General features: G+C 39.5%; 1 protein-coding gene and 1 long non-coding RNA gene across 13 annotated transcripts in view; one reads left to right on the forward strand and one right to left on the reverse strand.

The window, feature by feature from the left end:
• ATP2B2 (ATPase plasma membrane Ca2+ transporting 2) overlaps nucleotides 1-18,643 on the reverse strand; it is a 368,316-nt gene that overhangs the window by 260,141 nt on the left and 89,532 nt on the right. For all 12 annotated transcript variants that reach the window (XM_081176143.1, XM_081176141.1, XM_081176156.1 and 9 more), the window contains exon 2: nucleotides 11,137-11,189. The gene's annotated coding sequence lies outside the window, so the exon portion shown is untranslated. The remainder of the gene's footprint in view (nucleotides 1-11,136; nucleotides 11,190-18,643) is intronic.
• LOC308577287 overlaps nucleotides 1-18,643 on the forward strand; it is a 397,406-nt gene that overhangs the window by 149,498 nt on the left and 229,265 nt on the right. The window lies entirely within an intron of this gene.

Raw genomic sequence — 18,643 nt, forward strand, 5'->3', positions numbered from 1 at the left:
TACTACAAGAAACATCGCATAATACATTATTCTGGCCTCTGTAAGCTAAAACTTTCATATGGTAGTAGTAGTGCAGAGGGAGGCTTATAGGGAAATCCTTAATGTTTTAGGGAGCTTTGCATTTTTCAAACAAGGCTAGATAGCCCATGCATTCAAATCATTAAAATATCACCTTTCTATTCATACAAATGAAAAATGTTGTATATACATACAACTAAAGAACGAACTGTTTAGTTTAATCTATTGATTTTTATTAACAAAGAAGACAGTAAACTAATTTTGCATGCTATGAAATTGGACAGGGGAGTGTTGCTCCAAAGTTGAGGGCCCCTCTACGCTGTTTGAAGAAAGTATAGGGGGCATTCTTACCCGCTTGTACAAACCACTTGCAATGAATCCTAGAACAGCTGTACTTCTGTCCAGTTCACTTATACATACTGACTCACTGTGGCTATAACTGAATGACTGTTATGGTAGTCATGTGTCCTACTTTATGCAGAACAGTCCTCTAACTGTGAGGCTGTCAGAGGACAGTCTTCACTATTTGTAGGAATCTTCTATGGGTAAAGGACTGTTCTGTTTGAAGAGAAAAAGCTATAAGAAAGGAGACCAGCGGCACTGAATGTCACTATCAGAGTTCAGTGCATGGGCAACTAAGTGCTCCAGGAGGAGAGCATGATATTTAATGCTGCTGAGAGACCAAAGAGAATTAACAGGGTTGCACTCCCCCTGCCTCTTTCCTGACGAAAGTCATTGATTAGGGGGAGCAAGGCAGTTTCAACGTCAAAACCAGGGTTTCAAGCCAGATTGAAATTGTTCCACATTATCTATTTCCTTCAAGTATGACCACCTTTTGGACCACCTTGCAACAAAAGGTGACATTTGCAGCTGGCCTAACACTTCTGAGTCCAGAGGATCATTTCAAGGAAGGAGCATAATGCCACTTCATTTAAGGCTGCTAACACTTCCTCAGTCCCCACAACAAGGCATTACCCACACCCTGACCTTGCCCTATCACTTCTGTTTGGCTAGCTTTTATTAGCCAAGAAGGGCAAGGGTCAAAAATCCATGTGATATGCCAAACTCCTTCAAGCAGCATCTCCACATCCTTAGGCCACAACAATTGAAACCCAACTAGATGGTACTCTGGACACTTCCACAGAACTAGTGCTAACGGTGGGATCTAATTCCATACAGACATGAACAGTTTTATACTTGAAGTCCTGTGGTTACAGAGGAGAGAGACCAAGCCCATGTTTAATGCATGATAAGCCAAACCTTGGCCTTGCTGCCTTGCCATACTGTTTGAAGAGCAAAGTGGGAATGAGCTGCTCTCCAGGAGCTAGCATGTTCATGCAGTTCTAGTAAGTTGTAGTTTGGTTTACTGTGACATGCAAATGACACCAGTGACCAGCCCAATAGAAGTATTGTGGCCATACAGGGCTCCTGGGAATCAAACTTAGGCTGATGTGGAAGTGTGTTTTCATTCTTTCTGAATGAGTTTATCTCCTGCCTGATATACGGCAATGGGAAAACTGTGATTACCTCGTTAAATCTCGAACTTAATCTGTTTATTTATCCTGCTTACTAAAGACAAATAGTAAAATGCTGAACTTTACCCACCTGTGTTCTAAATAAGCTCAAATGTCAATGGCTTATGAAATAATGGAATTTACTTATTATAAAACTTCGCTAAGCTTTCATTAGAGTGCCATAAAAAAGTATTTGTAAACATATATCAGGCAGTGCAAAGCAGCTCCCATGAAAATCAGTGGGAGCTATGTGCACACATCAATCATCTAATCTGTCTCTCACCGCTTTATTTATTAAAGGTATTTTAGTTTTAGAATTGCCTACATATTTTGTGCTGTTTCACCGATACATGTGGTTGTTGTTTTTATGACAGCAGTAAATCAAATTAGCTATTAGCTTCTGAATATCTATTGAGTGACCTGTATAGTACGATAACATTCATTGTAATTGGCACTGTATTTGTGCAGTTGAATTGTCAATGTTACATTACAATTCAGTTGGCACATAGAAGGAAAAAGAGGTTTTATGTTTATAACAGTAAAATGACCTAGAAATACTTGAGAACAAATGACAGAGAGAGAAGACAACTGAAAACTGAATTGGGTGATTTCTTACTTCATGAAAAAAAGGGCCTTAAGGCAGGATGTCAGGGAGTAAAGGGGATCATTTGCAGAGTCTGTCATATAACAGAAGTAATAACGTAGATGACACTGAACAGCTTGAGGCATGTGAAGTAAAGGTTTGTTCTGCTGACCTCAGGTGTTTCATACTGCATACCTCACCTTTGAGATCCACTGCAACTATATGGGGCAGAGGTGTGTTGACTTAATGACTACATTACATACCACTAACACACAAACCATCAATAGGCACACCCACAGTGGGGGAATGAAGTTGAGGCATGAGGACTGCAAATGCATCCCTCATTGTATAAGGCTCTTGTATGGATTGCATAGATCAGCACCGGGCGCTGAGTCTGGAGGGTGCTACAGGATGCCACAACTATGGCGTAGTGAATTGAGCAGAACATAAGGTGAGAGGCAGGGTCGCCAAATTTTTGTCTCCTGCCTGCAAGGCTGTGGTTGAGGAAGAAGCAAGATCTGTTGAGGTGTTAATGCTGGGGCCCTCGGTCTTAGACTCAGGTTGTATATATGTGTACATAAAAAACCATAATAAAAAAATTCCTTCCAGTAGCACCTTAAAGACCAAATAAGTTAGTTGGTCTTTAAGGTGCTACTGGAAGGAATTTTTTTATTTTGACTATGGCAGACCAACACGGCTACCTATCTGTAATAAAAAACCATATATATTATAAACCATATATAAGACACCACAGTCCCTGCTGAACTTCATTCCAAGGAAACCAAACCCTGAGTAAGAACTAGGACCCTTGGAATCTCTAATTGCTCAGAGATGGCAGTAACAATATTATTACTGATAGTTCAAAGGATCTACAGAAAGAACTAGGTTGCAATGTTCCAGACGTTGAGGGCTGAAGGCCACATCATCCTTGGGGTGCACAGAAAGTTGCCTAGGGGAGGGATAGAATTGGCAAATTTGTCTCCTTCTGTCATTGGGAACACTGTGTGAATAGTTTCAGGTTGCAAGAATTCATAATCCTAACACCATTTATTTAATTTATTTTCCAAATTGCCATCCATAAGAAATATTAAAAAATTATATAAGTAAAAAAATTGGCACATGGAAAGAAAGACTAGGAGATAACTATTAGCAATAACTATCCCCTCATATTCTTTTAGCCAACTGGTTTGCTCAAGAAAAAGCCAGAGTTCTCTATTAGCAGGCTCCCAGCAAAGTTATTTCTAAATAAATTTGTTCATCAGTCAAGTAAAGGAGAAAAAAATCTTGTTCTAAAAACAGGTTAAACCCTTTTTAAGTAGATGCCTAAAGGGAATATGTGCCTTAAAAAACTCAAAGTAGGCTTCTCTCTTCTCCCTGTGTTGCTTGGCTACTCTGTAGATAAAGTGGAGAAACTGAGACATAAGCAGTTGAGGGTCACCTCACAGACTTTTTGGCTTTCCATCTGCTCACCTGACCTTGCTTCCCTCCCACAATGTTTCTCCACGGTATGTGACCTGTTAAGATTCCTCTATGCTGTGAGATCTGAAGGGACCATATGGTCCTACCTATCTGGTTAACATTCTGACAAGCTGCCATTTATTTTTTAAAATAAAGTAGGTATTAATTCTATAATGCTCCAATAACTCTTTCATCTTGCTTTCATATATATTCATAATACATATGCAGTGTGTCACATTCAGAAAACTCTCTTTCTGTGTTGAATTCCTACTTTGCATATAAATAGAGCACCATTCATATTCCCATTGTGGTTGCCACAGAAGACTTTTTGATTGTTCACACTGGTTTTGACCACTTTCTTAACTTAAGAGACTAAGCAGACTATACAAAGTTGTGTGAACGATTTTTTAAAAACAGAAAACAAGCACAGAGAGCTGAACCAGAGTGTGACTGCAGCGAAAAACAAATTCAGACTGGACCCCTATGCTTGTTATTTTCTTTTTAAAAGTCTATTGTGTAATTGCTATTTCATGAATGGCATATCATTCCAATCAATTTCTCTGGGGCTGATAACAAGTAGAGTCATAACACTGGGTGGGAGGTAGCACATATGATAATAAATGCAACTTTGAAACTTTAAATACACATTTTAAAATAAATGGAAACAGTATCAGCTGGAGACAAATAATGATCACGATCACTGTAGTGGGTATGGGAAATTTTACCCTTTCCATTCCCCTGAACATCTAGGGGGAAATTCTCTTCTAATGCTGCTATTTACGCTATCCCAACCTTTACAATATCCTTTGTATGTTTAAATCAGCACAGATACACAACCATCTCTTATCGTTTACCAAAAATCAGGAAATGCATTATTAATTATTACCACAGTTATTGCCATAAGGTGTGAGACAGCTCCCTGCATTTTGTGTGAGTGGTAGAGTGTGGTGATGTCCAGATAAGTCCCAGGGACAGGTACCTCATGAAGCCTATCCTCTACCTTGCCACGAACAGCACTGCACTGTCCAAGTGCACAGATTGCTTCTGATGAAACTGCATGGATGTTGCAGCAGAAGTATGGCAATAACTTTGTGGAAAGCTGCTAAGGAGAAGCCCAAGTTCGTCCACAGTCAGAACACTTAAAAGAAGAGTCAAACTGCTGTTGGTTGGTTTTGCTTCTGCAATATTGACCTTTGCTTCAGTGTTTTGTTGTTCTATGTATCTGCGTACAAACTGCAGAATCCAGTTGACTAGAAAACAATCTCAAGCCTTATATTCCTGAAGCATCTTTTCCTTCAGGCCTTTGAGAGTTTAAGGTTTGCTGGAGGGCAGCAACCAGTATGCTGTCACTGCTGTGCTGATACTGGTTATGACGTTGTGTTGTGTTGTGTTGTGTTGTGTTGTGTTGTGTTGTGTTGTGTTATGTTATGTTATGTTATGTTATGTTGTTATGTTATGTTATTTGATTTGTTTGGGTGGAATTCCATTAGTGCACTGCACAATCTCCCCTCCCCTCCCTCTGCACACTGTTCTCAGGGTACTCCCAACCATCCTGAGCCAATGTGGGGGGGAGTCATGGGGGAAGGATGGGGGAAGCCCTGTCACACTAGCAGCGCTCATTGTAATGGCTCCTCCTAGCACAACTATTTAGTAGACTCTGTCCCAATATATTTCATTATTTGTTTTGTGATATGCTTGCTTTTATTTCATTTTATTTCATTGTTTTATAAACAAACAAGGGAACTAAATAGATGAAGGGTGATTTAAATATGCAATAATAAAATTAACAACAACAATAAAATAATAATAATAACTTTAAGATAACCCTAACAAAATAGTGGTCCTGTGCAACATGTCTAATTTTAAGCCAAGTCATGAAACAATGGCAAGCCTTAATTGTTATATTATGGAGGGGAAGTATGTTTTATTGTTTTCCTACATCAGACACATAAATTGCAGTCAGTTTTTCAAGACTACACCTAATTGAAATTACATTACAGCAAATTAAAAATAAAGGAAATGACTTCGGATAATGAGAATCTACAAATTCCATAAATCATAATTCAGAAGATGAATTATAACACCTGGTCGAGTTTGGAAAATAACAAATCTATTAAAATTAATGAGATGTTAAAATGCCAACTAATACTTTCCTTTCAGAGCTGTCCAGTTTGGTATTCACAGTTGTTGCTGCTGTACCCTCAGAGAACAGACTATAAACCCATAATAAAGTGGTGTCTTTTATCAGAACCACCTCTCTTGCAACTGGTTATCTACTAGGGTTTGATAATTAATAGTACATTACTGTATCCTGTGATAGAGAAGGGGTTGTTGTTGCTGTTTGGTTTCCTTTAATGTTTGGGATTTTTGAAGGGTCAAGTAACCTTAGTTACTGGCTAAAAAAAGAAAAGAATGATCATACAAATTTGTGTTGAACTGTATTGAAGCTCACAGCACAAATGTTGGTCATATTTAATTATAAATAAAAAATTCCCAACATTATTGGAGGTTTTGCATTCTTTACATGAAGTACGGTGTCCAAACCACTTTAATCTGAACAATCTCAAACTAGGGATGCTAAAGTTCAAAAAGTAAAAACCATGACACCCTGAAAGTTGTTGGGCTTTTTTCAATTGACTTGCCTAAGATCCAGGACAAACTTTGGAAATTCCCCCCAGATGTCAATTCCGCCTTTGAAATCCCAGTAATGTCCAAGAAATTCCGGACGTATGGCAGCCCTATCTCAAACACATATTAGACATGAGAAAATGCTCACCAGAAGTCTTTTACTTCAACTACTTCAGTCTGGTCTCCAGAGCCCTTGAGCTTTATGTAAAACCTAGACTAGAAAACATAAAACACAGACCAGAAATATGCCCCTAATTTTGGGGATCTCACACAATTCTTGGAGGTTCTTGTTTAGTGGTATCAGTTTACCTTAATGACCTACTGCCAACCATTTAACTTTTGGTAAATATGCTCCCATTTTAAAAAAATAAAATCCAAAATAACATTCTAAGTTTCTATCCACTGATTGAAAATGTTGGAAAATAAAAATCTGCTGAGTTTTCAAAAAAAAACAACAACAAAAAACACCACTACCCATAGTGAACAGTAAATACACACAAGTTTGCATTTCTCCGCTGTGTGGAAGATGCTTAGAATTTAAATATGCAGCCTTATGATTGGTAATTTCTAGACGCCAATAAAGCTATACCCATGCATAGATAATTCCATTCAGTATTTCACATTGCTGAAGTATACTAGTTTGCATTTTGCAATGCAGCTTGTCTTTTCAACACTGAAGAACAGCCACAGTAGAAATTTGCAGAAAACATAGAACCTTGAGTGTGATCTGCTTCCACACCACCATGTTTTGTTGGATCTCAGCCACTGGAAATCCCCTGAAATGACTCAGTTGTGGGAGCATGTGTCCTTGGCATCATAATTTGTGAAATGTAATGAGGAGGAGAACAATGCTTTCGACTATTGTGATCTGATTATGCAGAAAACTAATTCTCTGGTTTAGAATTGCCTTTGAGCAAAATAGCGTTTTCTTTGCCAGGCACCTAATACTGCTTTTTAGTTGATTTTTTTCCCCTGCTTTTAAAAACTATTACAGACAAATTGGCAAGATAAAATGAATTATCCCTTCAGTCTCAATCTGAATAATAGCCTAGTAAAGTTTATTTGTTTCTGCATTCCAGTCTTGGAAATGAAGAAGACAAGCATGAATTAAGCTGGCAGCATTATTGCCTCTTGCTTCTTACATCCCAAAAATGACCTGCATAAGAAAAACATTGAGAATGCCACCATTTTTTTATAGCAAAAACTGAGTAAAACTAATTGTATCGACCTGGCTGATCTTTCACAGAGGCCTAATCAGCTAGGGCTCTCTGAATTGTTGTTGAACCACATCTAAAGGGCACCAGGTTGGAGCAGATGGTGACATGTTAACATTTTCCTCTTGTCTTTCATGAAGAATCAATTTTTAATTCCTTTCTGTTATCCTTTGTTCTCATTGCTTGTTATTTATAACTCTTATCTGTGCTTTTTCTGGGGGGGGGACACGCATACCCCTAAACATTTTGTGAATCTAAGTTTGGCCTCATTGAGGGGCAGTATTTCAATATGAGTAGGAAAATGAGAGTGCCCCTAAACACTTTTTTTTAAGAAACAAAGCACTGGCTCTTATTCTGAAAACCTGTTTTTATTTCTGTCCTTCTTTCTAAACTCTTTCGTGAACTGAGAGTGCCTAGCTGAACAATCTTCTTCCATCTCCTGGCTTCCCTCTGAGGACTTGCTGCTTCTCCTACCTTGGTCCACTGTAGCTGGAATCTAGTCATGGAATCAACGTATCAAAGAAACCCAATAAATTCCCTTTATCTCCAACAACCTAACTTTCCTTAGTATATTATTTTCTCAGAAGGCACGCACTTCCACAAATGGTTGGCTGCAGTGGGAGAGAAAAGTTGTTTCTGTCCCAGGGTAAGAACCTGTTGGTGGAACCTGTCCCTGCCAGGTGACCAACATGAGGGGAGTGTGTAGACCCTGAGTAAGAAATAAGTGTGGCTTGATTTGTGGTGTTTGTTTGTTTTCCAAAGGATTAACTGGCATTCCTAATACAAAGCTGCGTGGTTATTGGCCATTTTATGACTTTACTCATTTATATTGTTTTGATTGTTTTGTTTTGTTTATTGTGCATTTAGTGCATATTTATTTTGTATTAATAAGCCTTTCATCCCTTTGGGGGCCTTTGGGACAAAAGATGGCATATAAATAAAGCATAACCTAGTGTAATATTTTTTGTTATAGTATTACTGCCTCTAGCTGCTAATGGAAATGGTGTGATTCGGTGTTGTGTCTTCCTACCTAAATGGGCCGATGGAAAGTACATCAAGGAATTTCACTAAATAAGTCTATTAATTACCCTGACAGTCTCATGTGGAGTTTCCAATGGCTGACTGAACTTAAAGTGAACCAGTGAAGAAGATTAAAAGATCACGGCTGGCCTTAAAACCTTGGCCTTCCCCTTGCTCCTCCCCAATCCTAGCAATCCTTATCCTGTCATCCAGGAAAAGCTGTTTACTGTCTACAATCTTCACAGAAAGAGGTCAATGACTAGCATATATAGGGTTGCTATTCCTGGCCAGCACTCTGGCACAAATTCATCACACCAGTAAAGGAAAGAAGATGACATTGCAGCAGTCCAATTATTCAATGTGATAAAGGGCACAATATTGTTTTATTCTTAGATGCCAAAAGTCAACTCACAATTTATATGGCAAATGAATTTCTGCTTGTCGGCTGTGCATCTTCCAGCAAAAGCCATGGGCCAAATTCAACTAACAAGGCCCATTAGTAGAAGCCCACACAAGGTCTTCCACTAGCACAATGGGGCTTTCTCTCCTCACCTTCCACTGCATACCCACGCTGCCCCCCCCCCAAAAAAGCCCAGAATAGCACATAAAGGGGAGGAGATGGAGAATCATTCCATCTGGCAAGCTGAAATGCTTGCATTGAATGAACAAATTGCTGACTGGAGCTGGTTACTAGAAGAACAGCTCTTTATTACAACAGCTCCACTGGCTACTGGTCCCTTTCTGGGCAGAAATCAAAGTGCTGGTTATGACATATAAAGCCTTATATGGCTTGGGTCCAGGCTATTTGAAGATTGGAAGATTTGGGTCCAGGCTATATGAGCCTACCCAGGCCTTAAGATCTTCAGGTGGGCTTTGGTCCCACCACCTTCAAAGGCACATCTGGAGAGGACAGTGAGCATAGTGGCTGCCCCAGATTGTGGAACTCCCTTTCACAGGAAACTAAGATGACCCTTTCTCTTAAGGCAAGGCTTTGGCCACTAACTGGCTGTTGGGGCAATCTTCAGAGGCTGGGTGTTGTACTTTGGGGGGGGGTGCGCGCACACACGCTTTTAAATTGTTTTCAGTGTTTTCAGTGCTATTTTTAAAAGGGTTACTGGTTTAATTTTTACACACACACACACACACACACACACACACACACACACACACACACACTGACTGCATGTGTCTATATAACCTGCAATATTAAGTATAAATGTTATTTCCATTTATTGAAAAGGTGTTCAGTCTCTCCTATTCCAGTAATAAATTTAACCAGATACAGATTCATGTCATGCTCCGTTCACCCTCTGCACCCCGCCCCCCAGTGTGTGCATGCCCTGGGTACTGGCTAACCACGCTACACCCTTCGGGGCCCTCTTGGTAGTTCCACCACCCTCAGAGGTTCTGGGGTAATGACCTGGGACAGGGCATTCTTCATGGCAGCCCCTAAATTGTGGAATTCCCTGCCCACCGAAGTGCATTTCATGCCTCCATTGTACAATTTCATCATATGCTGGCACCACACTTCTTTGCAATTGACATCTTGTAAATATAATAATGATAACCATGATTCCATACTTTTCTTCCCCATTTAATCTGGATTTACCATTTCCACATGGTTTCAGTTTTTTAGTTATTGGATTTTGCACAGAAATGGTAAATTGGGATCACATTGAAAAAAAGAATACAGTGGTACCTCGGGTTACCTACACTTCAGTTTACAGACGCTTCAGGTTACAAACTCCGCTAACCCATAAATAGTACCTCGGATTAAGAACTTTGCTTCATGATGAGAACAGAAATCGTGCTCCGGCGGCACGGTGGCAGTGGGAGGCCCCGTTAGCTAAAGTGGCACTTCAGGTTAAGAACAGTTTCAGGTTAAGAACGGACCTCTGGAACGAATTAAGTTCTTAACCCGAGGTACCACTGTATTGGGCATCAACATTTTTGATGAAGGTAATGTCATATAAACACTACATGAAATTTGCATTCTACAGCAGCACTGTCCACAGTAAGCTGCCATGTGGAAGTGCCCCCACCCCCCCGATCTCTTGTTCCCCTTAATGATCCTTTGCACTGCTTCATTGCATTCACAAAGGTGGGAGAGCGAGATAAAGCAGAGTGACCTGTGTGCAAGCACGGGGGACGGGTGATAAACAGCTCTATTAAGCCTATGAGACTCCTTTGTGTGCATAAACTGTGTATGAAACAGATTGGTTTAGGCCCCACTCCCATGTCAAGGCACTTTATGATATCAGTATACTAAGAGTGCACATTTAATATGTTTTTGAACTTGAACATTGCAGCAATACAGCAATACAAGAATAACTTTTTTATTAATTAAATTGGTTGTTCAACATTCAGCATGAGCTAACAGGATGAAAAGAATGCAATAGAATGCAACATTCAAAACAATTAAAACAGCAAAAGGACAGAAAAACATATCCAAGGTGGCACCAGAGAAGCTCCTCTTTGGCAATGGCATTCCAAATATATGGCACTACAGCCAAAAAAAGCACCAAGATATACTTAATTGGATGTACTTAAGCTGGGAAGTATCAGTCTCAGATATTCTTCAAGTGGTTTCGAGGGATTATTTAAATGATAAACTGCACTCAATGAGCATAATGAGCATAATTAATGAATGTAAGCAATGACATCAAGGCCATGAAACATGCTGAAGAAATAGAAAACTTACCATAAGCATGTAATCCAATGGTTGCCTGGTATTCATACAATGGTATGCGGGTCCTAAAGTAAAATATAAACAAACAAGTTGTAGTCTCTGATAATGACAAATTGCTATTTTAACACTGCAAGTTTCATAGCAAAGAAAATTCAGGAAACATATTGGAAGCAGCAGCAGTAACAAGAACAGCCTTCAACTATATCTAGGTCAAAGATCTAGAAATATTTCTCATTTATAGAGCACAGATACTGAAATCTTGAATATCATGAGCTTCCCCCAACCCCAGTATTTGGAAAATCTGCCTCACGCTGAGTTTTCCTGGATTTCACTCTGTCCCATCCTTTCTCATCTCATAAGGAACACAAGATTGAGTTAGGGGATCCTCTGGCGCAAATTTGGGAGTGCATGGGGGGGAGGAGGAAGTCCCACTGTGGAAGTAAAATGCTGCTTGTGCTGCTAGAGCTGTTATACCACAGTACAGTGGTACCTCGGGTTAAGTACTGAATTCATTCCGGAGGTCCATTCTTAACCTGAAACTGTTCTTAACCTGAAGCACCACTTTAGCTAATGGGGCCTCCCACTGCTGCTGCGCTGCCACTGCACGATTTCATTTCTCATCCTGAAGCAAAGTTCTTAACCCAAGGTACTATTTCTGGGTTAGCAGAGTGTATAACCTGAAGCATATGTAACCCGAGGTACCACTGTACTTCACTTTAAAAAGGATGTAGGTTTGCAAGAGTCACTACCTGTACAATACAATACAGCCTATTTCCAAAGCATTGGAAAGTTACTGCTATTTCAGTTTATTTTCTGGTTTCAAGTAACATTTGATCTAAACTGAGTTAATCAAAAATTTTGTTATTGTCATTTAAAAAAATAGCCAGTGAAAATTTGTTGCGCTTCAGTTGTTAAGATTAGACCATTTAAACCTTTGGTTGCAGACATTCAGAATGCCTTTCAGCACCTAATGACAGTTGGCAGAAAGCATGAATAATTAGGCATGTGTTGGTGATCAGACACCTTGCAGGAGAAAACAAAACTTATTGATTTCCTTTTTCAGATGGTTTTGCTGACTATGTGGATTTACATAATTCCAAGTAAAGTTATGGTATAACACCTAAAAGATAAACTATAAATATGATGATTTGGGCACCATCTCAAAATAGCAGCAGTGCATTGCAATATGATAGTGAGTTGCTGTAGAGACAAATGATCAGCATACAAATAGCCTGATTATGGGAGCAGAAGGAATAATCGCTGATTGGCGATTTAGAGCAGAGGAAGACTGATTATACTGAAATGGAAAACTGACAAACCAAAAACTTATTTCTACCTTCTCTGTTCAGTGTTTGGTAAAATAACAGTTCAGAGAGAGAGAGGGAACTTGTTGAAGGCTTATTGAAAAAGGAAGGTCTTCAATAGACAGCAGAAAGGCAGTATAGATAGTGTCTGTCTGATACATAACAGAAAGGAGTTCCAAAGGGTATGTGCCAGCACACTAAAGCCTGATTCCTACATCACACAGAACAATGACAAGTCATGCATCCGCCAGCAGCCCTGATGAGTTGACATCTGCCAGAGGCCCTCACCTGCAAAGCACTGCGAGCAACTGGACAGATGATAAATCCTTAACACTTCAAATATTCTTCACAAATTCTTAAACAAGCAGCAGCACATACGTATGTGAATTGTTTTCCCAGTGTTGTTTAGAATATGCAAATTTGAGTCTCTGCAAGGAAATGCGTTCTCAGCTCTGGACAGCTGTGGGGAACAAAGAACAACCTCTCCACACAAACACACATATTTGCTAAGAGTGTCTTGAGCCATATAAGAAGGCCATTCTGCTGGTTCTTTCCAGGCTTGTCCCATCTTGCTTCTAAGCTGAAATTTACTTCTGCCAGTTTACCACCAAACTTTTGCAATCTGCTCCAGTTTTAATGGTTAGGACTGCTTTCTGCAGTTTCTGCTTTTTGCAAATTTTAATTTGACCTTAGATCTTCCACTCCTCTTTTCTTTCTTTGTTGGCTTGGATGTGAGTGTCCTTGAGTTTAATGGAATAAATGCCATGTCTTCATCCTTTTCAGATAGAAAACTACCTATTAAACTTATTTTAAATGTGTTGTTGTTGTTGTTGTTGTTGTTTTTAAAAAATGTTTTTGTTCTGACTGTAAAATACTAAAATGCTAAAATAAGGTGCATGGAACGTTATGAAAGCTACTTCACTTAGACCATTTTTAAAACAACTACACTTTATTCAAACATTTGCATTGCTGTGTCAGGTCATTTATTTTCAATACTAAAATAGCCATGATCATTAAGAACCCCTTAAACACTTTTGAATATGAGCTACAAAATGTTTCCAATCTCAGTTTTTCAATTGCACAATATTAAATCCTGCCATACTGATAATGCTGCTGTCTTGTTATTTCAGTTCTTTTTAGCTCTACATCCAACAGCCAAAGAAAAAAAATGTGTAAGCATAAATGTACTTATAATTCCTAAAATATACTCAAGGTGCTGTTACCAAGAGAATATCTTTCTCCAATATACATAAATATCCAAATGCCAAGCTGGGGATGGGAAATAACTTGCTTTGTTTATTATCCTTCAGGCATAGAAAAATACTGCTATATACACAGTCAATATTGGAACAATATTTCTGTCAGCTCTGATGTTTCAAATAGAAAATAAATTATGTTCTGAGAAAATCTTCTAAAACTCTTGAAATGAATCTGCATATACCCTTAATAAAGAAACTGAATAATGGTTCCACACTGAAAATTACTAAGTGGAAAGGGCCTGATTTAAACACTACCTTGGTAGCAGCTCTCCCCACTGTAGAAGTGACTGTGTAAACATTCATCACATGGATTGGTAGATTTTGTGGATAAGTCTGGTGATCACTGTTCCACATGAAATACTACCTTCTCCCAAATGAAGCTTCCTATCAATTAAGATCTTAAGAGAACCATCTGCTGTTGGAAGGCTTTCTCTGTAGTGGCACCCGAGTTATGAAATCCCTACCTAAGAATGTCCACCTAACACCCTCACCTAACACCCTTCGTGCCATTTTTAAGGTGCCAAGTGAAGTCCATCCTGATCGCTCAGTCTTTTAATGGCATTTTATGGTCTTTGTGATAATTGGTCTCTCTCTTTTAATTGCTGATAGCTTAATGGATTTTTAGTCATTGGCTCACTTTGTCGATATGCTGTTTTATGTAGGGGTGGGGAGCCCCCCCCCCCAGGAAAATGTGTAGGGCCTGAACAGTGCAAAGTGGGTGGGGCCAAAACCCAAAGTTAGTGGGCCTCAACAAGATGTCAGTTGCATCTCTCTGCACCAGGACATAAATAAAAAGAACCAAGTCCTGAAGCTTTCAAAGGCAAAGAAACACAGGAATGTTTCAGTGCTTCTGTTTCCATATGGGCATTGAGAAAAGGTACTATTCCCAATCTTCTCTGTTCCACAAATTAAGTAGAAATCCTGGTGCTAGGCTTTCCTGCAACCAGAGTCTCCTGGCATCCTTGCTACAATCAAGGAATGGATCATTACAATGCCCCTCACCATAAAATCTGGAAATTCTCTGATTTTTGGCCAGCTCTAGGGCCTTGCTGGTCAAAAAACCTGGGCTATAGAAGGACACATAAAGGCTTTTGGAATTGTCCAATGCTCTAAGGATCATGAGATGCTAGGGATGTGGGTGGCGCTGTGGTCTAAACCACCTCTTGGGCTTGTTGATCAGAAGGTCGGTAGTTCGAATCTGCGTGACAGGGTGAGCTCCTGTTGCTCTGTCCCAGCTTCTGCCAACCTAGCAGATCAAAAACATACAAGTAGATAAATAGGTATCGCTGAGGCGGGAAGGTAATGGCATTTCTGTATGCTCTGGCTTCTGTCATGTTCCATTGCACCAGATGCGGTTTAGATATGCTGGCCACATGACCCAGAAAGCTGTCTGGCTTCCTTGGCCTGAAAAGCGAGATGAGCAGAACACCCCATAGTCACCTTTGACTGGACTTAACCATCCGGGGGTCCTTTACCTTTTACCATGAGATGCTGTGCCCTACCTTCTCCCCCACCTTGCACGCTACTCAATCTTCATTCCAGTGGCAGTGGAAGAGCAACCTGCATAGTGAATTCTCATTTTAATTCTCAAGAATTTATTGCATCAGGGTTTGGTTGTTGCTGCATTTTAAAAAGGCTGTACTGCTTTGTTCAGCACTGTGTGATCCTAATAGAAAATGTTTACTTCTATTCTTTTAATAAAAATGTTTAGGATTCTAGTATTAGTAATTATAGCATTATAAAACAAAGCTGACAGCTGCCATGTTACTGCAATATGTCAAAAGGGATGCCAGTAGAGGCCTCTCGGAGGCTATGGCGCATCTACTGTCACATCTCATCAGGTGATGAATTTGAAAAGCTGTAAGTGCCAAGTTTCCTCATTCTATTACATGAGTCAAGGGGGTTGTTAGGAAAAACAGCTCTCTCTCTCTCTCTAAGAGGACATATATCCAGAAATATGAGCTGGCACTGTTGAACAAACACAAAGTAAGCAAAACGTTGGTTAGCAACAGTCTGAGTGGACAGCCTTAAGGCAAAATTCTGTGTAGGAAGCAAGGAAATCTGGCACGTTAGATAATGAGGTAATAGGTGTTAGAAATACCATATAACTCTATGTAAATAGTCTATCCAGGGTCAAATCTCATACTTCTCATTTTTGTTCCAGAACGCAAAAAAGTGCTTGTGGACCTGGCATAAATATATGACCTAGGTAATAAGCTAAATTGTTTATATATTGAAATCACTGAGATGATAACAAAATTCCCGCCTTCATAAATAGTATTTCTTTTTTTGTTTTGTTTAAGGATATGTTTATTAGCTTTTAGAAAACAACAACATACAAATAATCAAGATAGTTACTGTCTGGAGTACATTGTTACAGTTGGAATAAAATTAACAGAAGGTTCAGTATACTTTTGCAGACATCATAATAAATGGATTCCATAAAGGAACATTTTGGAAGTGTGAGTCGCCTATCGGTAAGCTAGCCTTGCAACATAGCACTTCTGATGTTTAAGATAGCAGTGTCAAGTTTCATGTTCATATAACAATTTCTTCTCACTAAGAGCTACTCCTAATTTAATGGAATAAGCCATTTTTAAACAACATAATATTCACATGAGATCAGTTGTTGCCTTTTAATTAGTTTCTGGTAACTGTATGAACAGTAGCAATTAATGATAAAAGTACAACAGATTGCTGGAGATGTCATCGAATATATTATAGGTAGCCAAAAAAATAAGGGATGATGCTTAAATGAAGAATTAAGGACAAATGTTCCAGTAAAGCTGCAGGTTTTTGTAAAGTTGACAATAAATAGCACCTAGAAAATAGTGTTTTGAAACAGTCATTCTGTCCATTAAATTATGCTGCAGCAGTAGCCATTCACTTCTGGAAATAATCCATAGCCCATGATTTAAAGACCTTCCTTAATTCCTTAATATGGTGGGTTGATTTTTTTCAAGGCTATCCTCTCTCTCTCTCTCTCTCTCTCTCTCTCTCTCTCTGTGTGTGTGTGTGTGTGTGTGTGTGTGTGTGTGTGTGTTGAGCTTCAATAGTCAACTAACTGGAACAGTGAGATATACATATGCTAAGTAAGTAAATAAATAATGTATCCTGAACACTTATCCACCCCAATATACGTGGAATAACATACACTATCCTTTGTGGAAAACAATGCTTATATTCTTCTTATTTAAAAAAAATGGAATAACTGGATGAAGACAAAATTGTTGTCTGCTGCACAAATAGTTCTGTGAGACACAGAAGTTCACATAATCCCATACTCAAGAACATTGGTTTAATAAAATTATCTCATTTTCTGGGATCAACATTGCAACAAGAAAATTCTAATTACACTGGCTTTTACAAGCAAAAATTGCTATATGTGTTTAAGAATTCCCCTAAAAGTAAATACTGGTCACATCAAATTTAATGGGTGATGAGCTCAAATGTTCTCCGGATGTTTCCTAAATGCTCTGGAACAGAAGTAGAGGGTGTGGTTAACGGTCCAAGTATTGTATAATTTCATTAAACTTCAGTGTTACTTTCATAAGTGGAAATAAGCTGCAGTAAATTGTACAGAGTGGGGGATGGGGAGAAACTGAGGATCACATTGATCTTCTCAAGAACTCCAAACTTCTTGCAAAAAATTTGGCTGCAAAGTTTGTGAAACAAAAATCAGTACCTGATGCAACACAAATCTGGATCGTGACAGCTTTTAGATGGCTTTAAAACAGGACTAAGAAAATTCATGGAGGAGAGGACTATGGAAGGCTACTAGCCTTGGTGGCTGTGCTCTGCCTCCTCAGCCAGAGGCTGTAATGCTTCTGAATTCCAGTTGCTGGAAACTACAGGAAGGGAGAGTGCTTTTGTGCTGCTTGCCGGTTTCCCACAGGCAGCTGGCTGGCCACTCTGAGAAGGAAATGCTGGACTCGATAGGCTCTTGCAGGTTCTTATTATGTTCTTATTCCCACTGATGTTCAAATTGATGCCTGGGTGCCTGTGAGGCATTCAAGACACATACTGTCCACCTAAAGTCTATAGAGGTGGGGGACCTATGGGCCTCCAGATGACATTGGACTTCAACTCTAATCACCCCTGACCATTAGTCATAGTGACTGGAATTGATGAGAGTTGGAGTACAACATCTGGAAGTCCACTGGTTATGGCTAGAAGGCGCTGATTCTTAGTTGCTGAGTTTCTGTACTGCTGGTTTTGTTCCGGTATGGTTCACCATTATGTCACCAAGTTCAAAGTGATGGGTGACGATACTGTCAGATGACATGACTACCAGAGGTTCAGCAAATGTTCTCCAATCATGCCCACTGCATTACAGTTGAATGATAGAATCAAGAGCAGAGATCTTCTCAAGGACTCAAACCTTTTTACAAAAAGTTGGTTGCAAAAGTTGTGAGAGAGGATCCACAATAATAAAGGAAATGTTTCAGAGTGAGTTTCCCAACATGCTTTGGTTTCATGAGTATTTCCAAAGAAATGAAAGTATGACAATTCAGCAGATGAAAAGTTACTCAATGCACAATTCTAAGCCATTGAATAACATTATGTCTGATGAAGCAGGGCTAAGCTAGGCACTAAAAGTTATAGAAGACTCAGTGGAACTTAATGACTTCCTATGTAAGGCAAAGGACCCCTGGACGGTTAAGTCAGTCAATGTGGCCAGCATAACTAAACTGCTTCTGGTGCACGGAGGACTGTGGTGAGTACCAGAACACACGGAAACACCATTTACCTTCCCTCTGCAGCGGTACCTATTTAACTACTTGCACTGGTGTGCTTTTGAACTGTTAGGTTGGCAGAAGCTGGGACAGAGCAACGGGAGCTCATTACCATCATACAGATTTGAACTGATGACCTTCAGACCAGCAAGCCCAAGAGGCTCAGTGGTTTAGACCACAGCACCATCCATGTCCCATGACCTCCTATGTATAAATACCA

This window comes from Podarcis bocagei (assembly GCF_964188305.1).
Source record: "Podarcis bocagei genome assembly, chromosome: 2".
NCBI lineage: Eukaryota > Metazoa > Chordata > Lepidosauria > Squamata > Lacertidae > Podarcis > Podarcis bocagei.